Source organism: Diadema antillarum, unplaced genomic scaffold (genome assembly GCF_040938485.1).
Source record: "Diadema antillarum isolate AM-2024a unplaced genomic scaffold, OU_Dant_1.0 seq00000490_RagTag, whole genome shotgun sequence".
Taxonomy (NCBI): Eukaryota; Metazoa; Echinodermata; class Echinoidea; order Diadematoida; family Diadematidae; genus Diadema; species Diadema antillarum.
In genome coordinates, this window is record NW_027271451.1 from 547,753 (window position 1) to 565,080 (window position 17,328).

Here is a 17,328-nt window from a genome sequence, read left to right on the forward strand (position 1 = left end):
GTCATATGAAGGAGAGCAAAACTTCCTAAAAGTTGATACCACTTTAGCTGTGTATTGTGATAAATTGGGGGGGGGGTATTTGCTTCTCTTTTTCGGGGGGGATCCATATTTTTATATTGTTTTGGAAAAAAAAGAAGAAATTTAAAAATGCATGATTTAGTATTTATCAAAGAAGAACTGAAGAATTATTTTGACACCTGCGATTGAGATTGAGATTTACTGAGATTGAGACATAATTCATATTTCTGGAATTACAGGCAATATCATACACTGTTCACAAGTTAACATCTAAAACTTGAAAAAAAATATATTCATGCATTATAAATTTTGTATACAATGTGTTTACATGGTCACATGTAATACTGTAATGGTCTAGTGACTTGCAAGTACCTGCATGCAAACTAACTTTTCATGCCAAGTGGTAGGTGACGCTGGTCGCTATTACTGTAGCATTTCATCATAGTAGATTGTTCTGAGGCAGATAAGATTGAACAGAAAGTATTTTCCAAGAAGAGATAGGAGCTTGGAATTGGCACAAATTTTTCCAATGTGTAATAATTAGCGATAAAAACAGTATCCACACAAAATTCAAGATGGCGGTAATTAATCGAGGTTGTTGTTCAAGGCATTATTTCCCATTAGTGCACGTATAACAAAAATCCAGCTTTACTTAATTCCTCAAGCTAGTTCTAAACTGTGAGTTAAGAAACAACTAATGTACAAACTTAAATCAGTATATTGTTAGATGTACTAAATAGATCTGATAAGAATGTTTTTTTTTTTACATAATTCAAATTCAAATTCAAATTCAAATACTAAATTGTTAACAGTTATCATGGTTATGGTTTCTTGAAAAGATATGGTGATATCTTCGTATGTTTTAGGCTTTATTATGATTTTTTTACATGGTAGAATGTTTTTGTAATACAACTAACCTGCACATATAAATCGAATGTGATATCTCTCCCAATGGCAAACAATACCTTAAGTGTGTTGCGTCAAAGTTAAATCTCAACTTATAACTTATAATTTGATATATATTTCTAATCTTCTTATCTTTCTGTCTATTACATGTTTCTATACATCCGAACGATATTGTACTATTGTAAACCATATTGAGGGTCTTTTTTTTTGGGGGGGGGGGGGGGGGGGGGGTGGAGCTCATTCCAGTGTTTGGGTAAGGCCCAATCTTTCATAAAAAAAAAGAAATGCTTCTGTATCAAAGATACTATATGCTTTTTTACTTGTATGTTACTCTGCTGTTGTAGAAACGTGAATGATGATGGTATAATTGTGTAATAATGTCTGATCCGTAGATGTCCTTGAAAGCCCTTCTGTTCCGAACCCCCCCCCCCCCGCCAAAAAAAAAAAAAAAAATCCGACATGGCGGCAATTTCTCAACTTTGCTCTTAAATGTGTTGTGCGAAATTACTTTTCAGTATATTGTTCGAATAAAATTTTCCGAATTGATTATTCGTGCTGTATATTCCCCATTTACAAATAAGCATGCTGAAACTGTATTTACTGTTATCAGATTGTTTTTGGGCTGATTTCATGTGGGTTATAGTGTCACAATTGATCTGAACTTATGCCATTGGTAGATGCTTTCCCATACTAAATATCAGGATCACTCGAGAGTGAAAATGTTCATTTTCATTTATTTCAGAGTGACCTCAAGATCACTCGAAAGAGTGACGAGTGATCCCTATTCAAAGGCAGGGCTCGACACTACGTTGGTCCGGTGGGCCACCAAAATGTCAGAAATGAAGAATTTGGTGGCCTGATCGGGCCACCAAAAAAGGTCGGATATTTGCCTTTGGGCCACCAAAAATAAAAGTTAGTGTGGAGCCCTGCCTAAGGTCACTCTAAAATGAGTGAAAATGAACATTTTCACTCAAAAGTCATTCCAATTTCACTCTAAATTCACCGTTTTCTGTTATTCACTCCTCACATCAAAAGTAAAAACTTCCACTCGATTTGTCAGTTTTTTCTTTTTCAGAGAGTAGAATATCACTGGTCTTAAAAATGTGTCCATAAAAACCTAAGACCGTTTAAGATATCACAACAGACAAAATTGTATCAAAATTGAAATAATACATTTAATTTGGCGCAATACACTATGTCAACTTTGATGGTTGTCATCTTGATTTTTTTTTTGAGCGGTTGATCTAAATTGTGTCTTAAACTATCTATAACAAGATTGGTGCCAAATTTCAAGCTATTACCTCTATTTGAAATTTTGTTTGCTTCATCTCATCTGCTTCAGAACAATCTACTTTGAAATAATAATGGTCAGTATCACCTGAGCTACCACTTGATATGAAAAGTTAGTTTGCAGGCACAAACCCTTGTTTGTCAAAGAAAAGTCTGCATTTGCCAAGACTACTACACGCACTACTGGCGCTGCTACCAGCGCCAGTGCCAGTGGTGCGTGTAGTAGTCTTGGCGCGCACAGACTTTTTTATGACCAATATGACCAACAAGGTCTTGGTTACAACTAAAGTGGCCATTCTTACGTAGTGAGTTTTCAAGTTTGAGACATTATAACTCCTGAACCAAAAATAGTACTGACCCCTAATTTTCTCCAAATATTAATTATATGTCAAACAAAATTCTTGAAACGTTTCAAGATAATCCTTCAGTCTTTCTCTGATTTATGCTGAATCAAGCATTTTCATGATTTTCCTTTTTTCAGAAAAATATCAAAAAATGAGTGTTTTTTCCTTAAAATCTCAATCCAGTTATCACAATAACCCACAAAAATGGTATCAACTTGTAGAAAATTTTATTCTCTTTCATATGACGTCACATTTGTTGAAATTTGATGTTTCTATCAAATTCTATCATTCAAATAACAAATTCAGTAAATATGGCGGCCATCTTGGACGCCATCTTGGATCTGGAGGCTTTCGCAACAAATTTTTTGAGGTAGACCAGTGGAATGTTGTTTGTTACAATAAAAACTTGAAAATAAGCATGGTCTACTTAGTTTGTAGAGAGAGTGCAACTCGACCTCTGTTTTTAGCTTTTGGCCCCCCGGTTATAGTAGACTGTGTCAATTTGATTTTATGTGTCTTTGTCAAAATAAGTCCAGTGGCTTTTCTCCTCCTTTATCTCAATCATGTCGAGTGTTTGACACTCTTTAAGGGGAATGTAAAATAAACAAACAATACCCAGCACTAGTGTAGTACTATCTGTAGTGACAGAACTCTGATTTCTGCTGCTCTGGATGACTGCTTTTAAATGTCTTTCCAGCATGTATTGTCTCAGAAGAGAGGAGTGTTCTTGTAATGTCTCACAAACATACCTTTCATTCCATTGCAGTCTAATTGACAGTATGATTTGTTATTTTTGTATTCTTGTATAGAGAGAGGGAAAAGAAAAAAGACAAATGAATTATGAAGCAGTTGTGTTTAATATAACTTTTCACTGCTGATGGGAGGAATAATTGGCACCATGCTCTTCAATGAAGTTTGGGTTGCTATTTAAGAGGATAGCAAGTTAAGTCTTAAATGCTGGACTCAAGATGGCTGGTTGGTTAGTGTGAAGCCAGTTCACATTTGATCTCAATGCTCGATGCTACATGTATTTATATCCACTCCCTCGCACAGCAGGGCCAAGAGCTTATATGTGGTAAGAAGAAGAGAATTAGTGCTTGCAGTAAGTTTAATGAAAGAGCAAAGTAGGGTAAAAAGTAGACCAAAGAGTTGTGTGCATGCCACGCTTAGTGATTTGCCTGCCTAGACAGGTCGCTATCTTCTCTGATACTTTAACATTTTTGTCAAAGATGCGTAGACAGAAGATACATCAAATCAAAAACTTGCTAAGAAAACGAGTTACAGGAGACTGTGAGTGTGATACTCAGCCTTATGTACATGCTCTGGGAGTCAATGGCTCTGCCAGGTCATGTCTCATGTAGTGACATTGGAACTTATGTGTATCTTTAAAATTTGTCACATGTGATGTGACAAGCTTATGCTGCCTATAGGACCATGGATTGCATCTTTGATTGCTACTGTACTAAACTATGGTCACTACACAGTGGCGTTTAAAGTCTGGACTAGATTTAAGAGTGAAATTAAAAAGGTAAAGTCTAGTATGGTAACAATTCACTTTTACTTGATGACAAGAGCATGTACGGAGCCTGTGGTAAAGACAATTAATATTTGGAGCATCGTGTCAAACTTTATTCTTATTTTTTTCCATAAAATTTAATGTTAGACATGCATCTTGGATGTAGATTTATAAGACAGAAAATTGTATGCTTTGTAATTCAAAGTGAAGAAAATTTGCATTTTCAGCAAGACCAATAGTATGCTACCGTGTTTCTTGTTATATTTAGTTTGTATTTGCTTAGATCCTGTGCCAGATCCCAATTCACGCATATAGTAGTATGCTACAAGCAGATTGTGTGTATATAATTAATAGTGTATGCATGTATAACAAACTTGGAAGTATTGCGTATTTATCAGAGCTTTTATCCTTTGTTTTATAGTTTATGAATACTGACCTATCATTTGTGTACAGGATAGGAGCAAAGTGTATAATTAGGGCATCGTTTTGTTTGTACATGGTGAATGGGGGGAAAAGAGCATATATTTTGTATTACTTCTCTGTAAAATACTGCAGTGTAGGGTATTCTACTCAATCAAATGATTACGTACAGCCAAGTTCATGATGAGATTGTTGCAGTGTATAAAAGAAAGCACACACAATACAGTACTCTCCGCATAATCGCGTAGGCTAGGGCAGAGCGTTTCTTACCCGATTAAGCGGAGTACCCGATTAACAGAAGAACACGTCTCATTCACATTGGACACACACAATGTGTATGTACATGTACATGCACTGTACACTGCACCAAACACCTACACTGTATGCTTAACACGCGTGCGTGTAAGGCACATTCGGAGCGCAAGTGAAGTGTGTTCAACTCCTGTCTGTCTGTGCAATTGTGAGTGCCAGCTACATGTGTAATTATATTCGTTTACCTGTGGCAAGTCGGTACTGGTACATGTGTTTTCATGTTTAATCACTCCCCAAATGAAATTTGACATTCATGATTTCTTAAAGTGTCATAGCTAGGATAAAATGTGGGTAGAAATTAGACTAGAAGAAAATTATTAAACCATTTATGCGGAGAGGCAACCCGATTATCAGGTAATTTTAATGTGCATTGGAACTGATTTTGACATTGCTACCCAATTAAACGGAGTACCCGTTTAAATGATACCCGATTACGCGGAGAGTACTGTACTGTCAAAACAAGGGTAGGGGGAAACCCCAAGACATACAGAGAATGTATTTGTGGTATGTGTTGATGGAATTGCATCACTTAGTTGTATTGAAGTGAGAAATAAGTGACATGCAAAGATCATTGATTGACGGCCAGCTTCAAAGTTTAATTACCCCTGCTTGCTATGTCTTTGCACAACTGCTCCTCAAACTCAATTCTTTTCAGGGTGAGATTGTGCACTAAACACCAGAAGCTGCTAAAATAACAGATCTGCTAAAGGACAGAGTACTTTTTTTGACCATATGAATATGGGAATCAGGTGCGAGATGTATTCACCCCAGATGTATGATGAACATATCTTCTTGGTAACGACTTAAAGCATCATATTCTTGTTAACCCCTTGAGGATGGTTTGATATTGCTACAACACGCATTTCCCATAGACACCTGCCCGAGTATACCCAGGATGTGTCCTCAATGGGGTAAACCAGCCTTCCTCCCAGATTTTGGAATGTTTCTTACATGAATGGTATTAATATATATAGGCCCTATATATTTTTTTTTTCATTGATACCTTAATCAATTTATTTGTCTATTTTTGTGGGGGATGGGGAGGGAGGATGGTCATGTGACAAGCACTGCCATATCATGAGATGTAGTACAATATATCATATCAGACAGCATTGAGTGGGATACAAGAATGTCTTGTTTGAGTCATGGCCCATATTGCTGTTAGGGCAACAAGGCGTCATATCTCAAAATTGTCATATGTTCAGGAGAGCAAGAAAGCATGGCAGCCAACGCACTATAAAAATGGGATTGCCTTTCCTTTGACATGCTGTGGTGGTTTCCATTTTGGGGGGTAAGACAGCTAGGATTTGGAGAGGGTATCACTTTAGTAATCATCCAAAAAAAAATTAATTTCACCAAAATATTAGATACTAAATACAAGGTCTTGTCATCCCAGAGACGATGTACTGCACTTGTCAAAGATAAGTGCAATAGGTTATCGTACTTCAATTGAATATGCACTTAGTGAGGTGTTGCAGGGGGGTAGGTCCCTACTCTATTCTGGGTGCGGTGCAGACCAGTCATGGGGCTAAAGATGATACTGCCTGCAGGTAATGGCCTTGAAATACTGAAGACTGTCTATATGATGTAATGCATGCATGATTCCTTTGTGAAGTGCACGCAGGATGGTCTAACCTGATAATTTTGATGTTATGATCCCCTTGACTTTATGTGGGGATTTTCACATATCTCTCAATAGCATCCCATACTACCCACCCCCTTTGAGTCATCATCAGTGGTTAGATAGACGTTGAAACTAGCAGTGATCTTTAGAGAAAAACAGCATCAGGTTGTCAATACAGTGCATACTGTTTACAGTCTGATATGGTATAGATAAAATGGCACATTATGAATATTAATTGCATATCATTGGAGAAATATGTTCATAATAATCTTCCCCCATATTCACCATCAGACTGTGAGTGTATTTTCTGGTACCACATCAGGTAATTTGGTTTTATTTCATTGTTTTGATTTGTTTTCAAGTTGTCCCAAAAGAGCTACCTCCGCTTAATACATTTTGGTGTGATTGCATGTTATATGTGTAGCATTTCAATATGCATTTCCCTGCATAGTAAAAACTTGGGAATAAGTAGAGGCATATTATTAATTGGAAAAAAAAAACAACTCTTGTCCCCAGTTCAGACTTGAAATTTCATCGTGATTAAGATGTCACAGAGATGGGCGGTAGATGGACTGCAGCAATAGTTTGTTTGGTAGGTTTTCATGTTGGGTGATCTTAAGGGCAAGCCAACATGTTGTTTTCCTTTAGATGTGACAGATTTATGTTACCCCCATCCCTCCCCCCCACATAATGTGCATGTTTAAAGGTGTGTTTATTATTACTTCAGAATACCCTTTGAATGGGCAACCTCGAGTGTGATGTTCATGGGACTGCCGAAAGGGAGACTGTTAAGTTGCAATCAAGCAGTGTGTCGGTTATTGGTCAAGGTTCATTTGTCAGATTGCACGGATTCTAGAGGTATATCAGATTGAAATGTGCTCAAAACATCACTCACATAGAAAAAAAGATAAAGACTTATGGAAGTACAAAGGATATGTTTCTGTCTATTAATAGAAGACATTTTTTGAAATGGCAGGTTTCACCATTCTTGTGTAATTGAGCATTTTGAAAGAAAATGTGATTGACTCTTTACACTTTTATTCAAAATTGAAGTGAAGACATGTCGTGCTGAGATTTCCTTGAGAAGACAATGACAGTGTGTATGTACAGATCTTGACCTTGTAAATTGTTATCATGAATGTGACTGCACTCCCTGTTTTCATACTTGCATCGAGTTGGAAGTTGTGCAATACATGGTCAGCTAGTAACTTTACAGATGACATGAATTCTAAGATTGCAGCATGTTACGATGTAAGCAGTTGGGCCACATTAACATGAGATAAGGAGCACTGCTTTTATGTAAGCAAATAAGTATCCCTGTGAATGATAACAAGCTTAGACTCGGCCACAGCAAAATTATTTGTCTATTGTGAGTCTGCTGACAAGGGTAGAGTCATAATATTATTGTCTGAAATGTGTCGCTATCACCCTAAACACTACTAACGAAGAGCCCATGTCATGAATAGATCCACAGAAGGATTGTAACAGGCAACAAATTGCAGTTACCATCGCAACAGCTGAAATTCTCATGGTTGATTGGCTGTTTGCTCAGCTGTTACCATGGTGACGATAATTTTTGTATTGCGAGTTACAATTATTGCAGTGTGTTCGTATGCATGGCATGGAGCCAAGGTACAGCAGTTTTGTAAATATGTGTACATGTACTACCGCTCACATTGACGTCTGTCACTGTCTGTGTAGTGAAAAAAAGAAGAAATAAGATGATTAATTTTATCTATTTTGAGTACCCTGATACAGTGTCATGTGATGTTGAATACATCCCGTAGTGTGTAATTAATCCAGATGCAATATTTATCAATTTTAATCTGAGTTAGACTACATACACGACAATATTTTGAACTTTAGCTGCAAAAAGCAACACAAGTAAGATAAGAAAACCAATAAAGAAACATTATTGTAAAATTGTACAAATTATTGATAATTATGTATTGGCAAACGAGTGTATATATGAATATTATATGCTGGAAACATGTGGGATTATCAAGTGTAAGGAAAGTATTGTTCTGTATGAATGTGCACAACATGAACATTTTCTTTGTAATGACAATGAAATTATAGCAGCTGTACATCTGTTTCTTTGGGTGACTTGTGTTTCGAAACTTTGTTGCATATGACAAGCTGATGCTGTGTTGAAGGACCACCAGATAAAAATTCAGACTATGGTGCAGATTGGATGTACTTTGTTAACAATGACAGGTGTGGTCATGTGGGGTAATATGCCAGAGTGGATGTATGAGTAGAAATGTATACTGTGTATGTGTGCAAAGCCCACACAAAGTTGCAGATAAGGATTCTCTGTAATGTACCAAAAGATGTCACTTGGGTTGACCGACTCAAATTTGTAAAGTTTGTCTTATCTGGCAGAACAAATCTGCTCTCCACCTACCCTCAAAATTTGGCAGCTTAAAACAAAAGGGAAATTGAAATACAGCTGTATTAGCCATTTTTCTGGACCATTTATTTTTTTCTTTTGGACTTGTTGCTTTCACTGTCACAGTGAAATAGATAATATTTTCATTGATACTTCTGCACAGCATGCCCAAGTGACCCATCTTTAAATCCTCTTTTCTCCCTGATATGTGAAACTGCACCTCCTAAGTCTCTCTTGTTTCAATCATTGTTGAATGAGTGAGATTGGTTCAATTTTAACAAGTTATATATCATTTTATAGCATAGAGCTTACTCTTTTGAACTTTGCAACAACAAAAAAAAGAAGGTGGAAATTCATTTTGGCATACTTTTGTGGGCTTGGAGTTGGGCAGTCATGTAAGGACATTATAATCCAGCTTTATGGATACAGTGTATGGAAAATGTGAGCTAGGTGTTGTCAGTGCAGTAAAGTATGGACTGAATGGGATATGATACAGTGTATGGTTGAAAACGTTAAGGAGACAAAAATTTGTCTCCTTTAGGTCTAGTGTCTCCTAAATGCAGTAATGATAAGCATGTACTGTCTCCCTGAGGTGACATCCAAAGATTTATATAGACTTATGCGCATCTCACCCAGCATAGAGCGTATCGCATTTATGCAAGTGAGCGCATAGATTTTGCTTTATGTTGCAAGTATTGTACAATGGACGTTAAACTATATGCCTAGTATATGACTAGTTTTCGATACTGCATGACAATCAGCTAGCGATTTTCACAACTGCACCTTTGACCAATCAGAAGCCTAGAAACTCTTAGAATCTTAGAGCAAGGTACACTGTATATAGATTATAGTGTTTGATCACAAAAGGGCTTAAGTGCTATTTCCCAACATTTAAAATGAGTCCATGATCAGAAAGAGCAAGATGAAATATAATGCAGTGATACCACACTTGTTGCATACCAAGGAATATACATGAAGTTATGATTAGGAAAATCCCATATTTTCTCATTATTTTCTTGGTTTTATAGCAGCTTCAATTGCAAATACTGACAAACCTGCCTTAGCAGCCACCTGTCTTTAATGGCCACTGAAAAATCCCCCAAGAGAAAAGCCCTGTTAACCCTATTCTAACTGGGCTATTTGAGACCAAGTTTTTACTGGGGGGTCAATTTGACCCCCCCTTCAGATCTCGGCCGCCGATCGCGCGATCGCCGCAAAATTTTGCCTAAACATAGAGCCGGATGTCAACTACAAGATTACATGGTCATACAGTAGAAAAATGTTGATTTCATATTTTTTAATGAATTAATTGAGCAAATTTACGCATGAAATCATATTTTCACGTATAACTCCATCAAAAAGAATGAAGGATTGCTAAATTTTTGTGTCATAGTTCCTCAAGACACATCAAACGATTCTCTTGTAAAAAAATAGCGCAAACAAAATCAGTTTCTTTTGTTTTTTATTGTTTTGTTAATTTCTTTTGTATTTTATTGTTTTTCGACCTTTTGTTTTCTATTGTTTTTCGACCTTTTGTTTTCTATTGTTTTGGGGCCAAAATTTGTTGCAGGCACTATTTCAAGCTTATCTACATTAGAATTGATTAATTTTGATGTTCAAAAGTTGAAATAATCGAATTTATATCGATTAAACAAAAAAAACAATTTGCATTGGATTTGCACATGAAATCATGAATTTGAGCTGTTTTCGGGTTGACATGCATATGCAAAGCATTGCGTAACTTCAGAACGGTGTACCCGGACGTCGCAAATTTGGTCTCAAAATATGCGGGAGACTTCAATGAAAAAAGTCATGAAACGACGAGGCAAAATCTTGGCGCGTTGCGGAATCGTGGCGCGAAATGTCGAGGGGGGGTCAATTTGACCCCCCCCCCCCCCCCCCCCCCAGTTAGAATAGGGTTAAAGGCCCTGTGTATAGCGGCCACCTGTCTGATGCGGCCAGCGGCCACAAATTTTGTTTCCCCCGGAAGATTTTAACCTGTCTATAGCAGAATCATTAATCATGCAATCAAACTCCCCATATATATTCATGAATATTATGTGTGCATGCCAGATGAAGTGGTAATGGCATCATCATACATGTATGTCTCTCTGACTAATTTGATTGCTCACAAATTTCCACTAAATTTGCTCGTTTGATGTGTGTGCATGTGTGTGTTTGTGTGTGCGTGTGTGCGTGCCTGTGTGTGTCTGTTTGTCTGTGTGTGTGTTTGTGTGAGCCAGTGGACAAACCAGAAGAGCATCGCCTTACATGTATATCAAACGGTCATGATACAGAATGATGTTGGTGGTTGAGGCAGGAGTGGCAGGAGTGGTTGTGATGTGAATGGTGGTATAGGTGATGGTGATCGTCGTGACTATGGTAGTGGTGGGGTGATTGTGGTAGCGATGGTTCAGGTTGTGATGGTAATGGCCGGTGGTGAGTGGTAGCAGGGGTTGTGAGGGTAGTGATGGTGAGAATGATCGTGGCGTTGTTTGTCATTGTAGTGATGATGGATGGTAATGTAAGGGATGTTGGTGGTGACAAGTTAACAACTTGTCACCCTGTAGTGGGGTAGTGCACGGGGATTTATGACAGTGACAGAGTTTCACAGAGAAGATGCTACCATAGACACAACATGTAGAAAAGTGTCATTTCAAACGTGATCCGCTGTTGGTTTCCAAATAAAGCATTGAGATCTAGACCATCTTCTGGCTGATTGGGTTGATAAAGATGAAATAACTCATGTGCAAATATCAAGCATTTTATTCAAATCAAGGTATAAAAGATTGGAAATCTGCCATGCAGACGCAATAAAGAAGAATGTTGTACACGGTCCTTTCGTACAGAAGGACCTCTATCTTTGTATGTATAACAAACTCGGACTTTCTATCTTTTTTCCACTCCTTTCCCCCTAACTTGTCCAATTCATAATGCGAACCCCTGTGATACGCAAAAGTTGAGCTTTTGATGTTCATTGAGTATCATGGTATGGAAATGTGGGAAATGTACATACCGTACATATCCACGTAAAATACCGTTCACATCATCACTCCGTGAGCTAGGCAAACAGTAACCAGCTGGGAGTTACCCATAGAGATATATACACTGTACTAACATCTCTATGGAGTTATCCTCCACCATAACTTATCAATGGTAAAATCTGTCGTAGATGAACAGCGCCATCTCAAGAGGGATAGTCGAGAGGGCTGGCTGGGTTTTTTTTTCACACCTGTTGGAGAAGAGTATTCGTAATCTGAGGAGAACAATTCAAATATTAATCTTTTCTACATCTTAGTCTACACTAGTAACAATTTCCCTGCAACTTTATAGACACATACCTATATCCTAGATAATGTAAGAAGGGCCTATTTAAAAAATGTACGTTCTTAGAAATGATTTCGTTATACACTCTGAAATCAGTTATGTGCCGTTAGCTACCGACATGGTGATAATTTGTGCCCATGTATGAATGAAATGTCACGTATATTTTGAAAAAAAAAAGTTCGGTTTTGTTTTTTTCTTTTTCATCTGACTTTGAAAGCGTGATAGATTTAAATCTTGTGGTTAAAATTAACTCGACCATCGATCATATCTGGTATTTCACGGGGGGGGGGGGGGGGGGGGTACTCTCAATCTTACTTGATACACATCCGCTTTAAAAAAAAAAATCGGGAAAAATATTATTAAGCATATACGGCGTCGTCGACATTTTTTCAAGTGCCAAAAGGGATTTTTTTTTCTTTTCATCGCCATTTAGGGGTCATAATATTCCCACTAAATAGGTTTTCGGCATTCACTACACGTAGTTCTGCATTATGTACAATTAAATTTGATGTCTGTTCTTCTAAATTTCTTTTTGTTTTCAAGATAGTGTTACTTTGATGTTATTTTCCATTGAGTGTAAGAAGCTAAATTCAATTTTTCATTAGGGTATACTGTAGTTTGCACAATAGCGAAATAAACTCGATTTAGGGCGTTTGACCTCGTGTGACGCCATTTAAGGGATGCACGTTCTTAATTTATCTCAATTCGCCAACAAGGGTCTATTTATGAATTTCTGAGGTGTTTGTAAGCGGGTGGGTAGCACATTGACCCCCCTCCCCCGGTTTTTTTTTTTTTATCCAGCTTGCAGCTCCCCCCCCCCCATCACCTAGAAGGATAAAAATATGATAAAACTTGATAATATGTCGCGGAAGCTTCTTGAAATAATATGAATATACCGCCATGTATTCCTCACAGTAGGCGTTTTCACATCAGCCCGATAAAAATCCAAGCTCGAGATATTTTTTAATTCCCCCTTTCAGAAAATAGCGCGCTATTTCGAAACATCGGGCTGATGTGAAAACGCCTAATGAATGCGGTATCCCGCTGCTTCGTTTGACCTAGATATTATACAAAGTAATGATATTTACGTGGTATTTTTCATCGAGTTATAGTCTAGTCTCGTCACTATATATTTTGTACACGATTCACTGGAGATATTATAGAGTGTGGAGACTGTGGGAAATGTATGCCCCCAACCTGAACAGTCATATGATATTATTTGTTTTGTGATGAGGGGTACTCCTAATAATAACATTGCTGGCATGACTTTGACCGTAGAGATATTTTGCCGCAGAGAGCAAAGTTGAAGAGCTATAAACATGCGTAAGCACGTAACTTATGTCTGAACTGATTGATTATGACTGTGTTGATAAGTGTTGGTATTATTTCTATATCTTGCTCATATTATTCTCTGCGTCTCTCTTTTTCCCTTCCTCGATCCATTTTCTTTCTTTCTCTCTCTCTCTCTCTTTCTCTCTCTCTTGCTACTTCATATTATGAAATATATATTCATTCCTATTATATATACACATAACAATTGGTTGATAATGTATTTGATATGATATTCATAATTATGCATAATCATTGATGTATTCATGCTTGCATTCAACATAAAATTATGTTGAATGATAGATATACACACATATATATATATATATACAGATAGAAAGATAGATATACATATATTATATTTCATATATTATATGAAATATAATATATGTATTCTATCTTTCTATCAATCTATATATATATATATATATATATATATATATATATACATAATGTTCATATATTAGATGGATACTTTCAAATACATTGTTAACAAACATGTGACACAAATGTGAGTCAGTCATTTTCATATTTCGTTTGTATTGGTTCGTCAAACGTCAAACACAATAAGGCTTAATTAAATAGATACATGAATGAATACTCTATAGCATGTCTGTGGCGTACACAGATTTTACACTTCGAGCTTTGTCGTGTAGAAAAAAGAAAAATACCAATATAGTGACTATGGAAAATAACATAACCATCGTGTCGCCAATTGACTAAAAACAAAATATATTTGCACTTATTCACTCGTGAAGACAGCATTAAGAATGTAGAATTCACCGTACGTTTCTTTCAAACGTTTTGAGATTATAAATACTCAATTTAAAAATGTGTATAAAAGATAGAAACAGGCGACAAACAGAAGGAAAGTGCACTGAAATGGGAGAAGGACGACGGGAAAAGGGAGGAGAATTTACCAACATAAAGATTTCATAACATACACATTTTCATGATAAAGTCGTTCTCTCCCAATGTCAAGGCACTTTACTTATCTCCCGTTGGCTAACAGCGTGCTCTTTTATACAAGAGATACAAAGACGACGTTACGATCAATAATAGTACACAGACGGCTCTACACGGGCCTCAGTTGAGTCTCTCTGGTTTTTTTTTTTTTTTTTTTTTTGTAATAGCAAGGCGTACCACTAATACTAAATCCTTATCGACCCACCTAAACTGGGCCTGTGAAAAGACCTATTGTGGGTACAATAAAAAGTTTAGAAACAGGAAATACAGGATAACGCTTTTCTGACTCTGCGCGGCCGCCTGCTTGAACTTCAACGCAACCATGCTCGTCTTGATGGGATTAGTAAACCGCATTTCATCCACCCTTCTTGCCTGGCCTTTTATTCACTATATGTGGGTTCCTTTGAATATCCTTGTATTCATGTGACAGTCAGTATAGACTTCATAGCGTATTTTTCAATCTATTATGGTATATAGAAAACGGACTCAAAGAACACTATATAATTAAACATGGATTAAATTGGCTGCAAGAAGACGAGTAGGTCTCACTCCAGTCAAACGCCTTCCATCTTCTATCCAGATATTTCATTTCTTCACATGATTTAATGAAAATATTTTTTCCTTTCCTTTTTTTTTTAAAGTTGATTAGAAAGGTCTCAAGTCTCTAGTCTTACGTTTCCACGTTTGATAAATTCTTCATAACATAATACGGGTGAGAAGATAAACTCGGAATGCAAACTTAGCAGAGTAACACTAAAACATCGAATAGCAGATAATCATGCCCCAGTGAAATTGAATCCAATATTTACCTTTCCATTTATCAACCCGATAACAAAACTAACTATTACGCTTTATCACATATAAAAAGAGTTATCTATGCGACCCATGATTACGGCCCCTATAGTTGCAATTATTGCATAGCACAGTACATTATCTTACTACGCCTGCAGCATGAAGTTCAAGCTTCATAAACTGCATCAACACAAGTGATTTTTTTTTTTCTATAGGTGAATGAAGTGCTGTACTGTTCAGTATCTGAGTGTTAACAGTATATATCGTTCACGTCGCAGTATGATGATAATTGTGTATTTCTGCCTCCATGCATAACTTACATAATGTATCTCTACATCATCGAGCTCTCGTAATGCATTGTACATGTACATGCACACAAATACATCCACATCAAAACGTCTGTGTTCAAATAATTGGAAGCATAATTCTAACGGTGAATCGACTTGTACTCGACTGAGCGCAGTCTCAATCTACACAAAATAATTCGTGTCCTGAATTCTACAAACAACAGAGAGAGAGAGAGAGAGAGAGAGAGAGAGAGAGAGCAAAAAACAATAACAACAGTATTACGACCCCGAAATGACGAACAAACAAAAACGATAGCAGTCAAGGGTTTGCATTGCACCTGGATTTTAGCTTTGAGAGTTCTTGGGTCTTCTCGCGCAAAAAAAAAAAAAAAAAAAAAAAAAAAAATTATGACCTCTATTTTTTTGGTCCGACCTTTAATGGGTGAAAATATTTCACTGAGAGACAGCACCGTTATTTCCGGAAGAAATATGAGAGTATAAGAGAGAGGCAGAGAGAGGCAGAGAGAGAGAGAGAGGGGGGGGGGGTTGGAAGGGGTATGTCGGATTCAGGTATTGTGTTTGGTCGTATTTGCTTGAAGACCCGATGGCTATTTCGCCACGTCCTTCTGATCACCTCCACCGGATATATTTTGTCATTTGTATGTGTTCTCTCACCAGAACGGCAGAGTGGCGGAAGGAAAGAGAGAGAGAGAAAAAAAAATGGGGGCTGGAGGGGGACTGAGATTTTACAGTGAAGGTAAAAACCCTTTTTTCAATGCTGAATCATGCTTTCGGTAAAATCACGAGCACGCAAACATGAATTTTCATTATGTTAAATAAAGCTCGGCGATTTTGCTTACATCGCGAAATAAAAATGGTTGATGGCATAAACATGACATTGACAGCTGAATTCTGATGCTGTTGTAGTCTTACTAATTCAAACTTGTTGGCCATTTACTCATGTTGTTTTCTTGGAAATTTCCTAAATCCACATTGAGTTAGGTATAAACACTTGAATACTAAACTGATTTTTGGTTTCTGCCGCTAACGGGGCCGCATACCCCTGACCGATGAACACGTGTTGAATAAACTACACCAAGCGACTAAACACGTAAATCGCAGAAGTCGTGGCCCATCTTAACAATCTAATACGACGAAAGAATAGAATGAAACGAATACGGAAACTGCATCCAAAGCTTAAACACACCCGATACTCGTATTTCAATGTCTTCATATGTATTGAATATACAATCTGAGCGTGTTTCTGGTCTCAGCGGAAAATTACATTACATATTTAGAAACGCGAGTGACATGATGACAGGCAAGTGTGGTTTAAAAACCAAGAAAATGGGATTAAAAGCAGACTTTCAAAGAATCTGATCCACCGGATAGGAAATAGGCCTATAACACAAGAGGGAAGACGTTACATAATTTAGTGTTTGTTTGTTTGTTTGTTGTTTTTCTTTTTTCAAGCGGTTTTGTTTTGAATGTCCCCGACTTTGGAAGAAGTCAGGGACGTTCTGTCCTGCGGATAAGAGATTAAAAGCTTATGTGACGTTAACTTGTTACTTTAACTTTAACTTGTTACTTTTTGTCTGACGCGATTAAAGTGTCAGATGATCGAAAATGTTGTCCTCACCCAATATCATTTCACCACTACACCACGATGGGAAGAATGGTTGTGTTTCGTTCTACTTTAGATGACAGTAGAATCCTAAGATGATCCCGATATTAACGACAAGCAAGAAATGCACATAGGCGATATGACTATTTCAGGCTTGTGGAATTATGATGAGCACAAAACA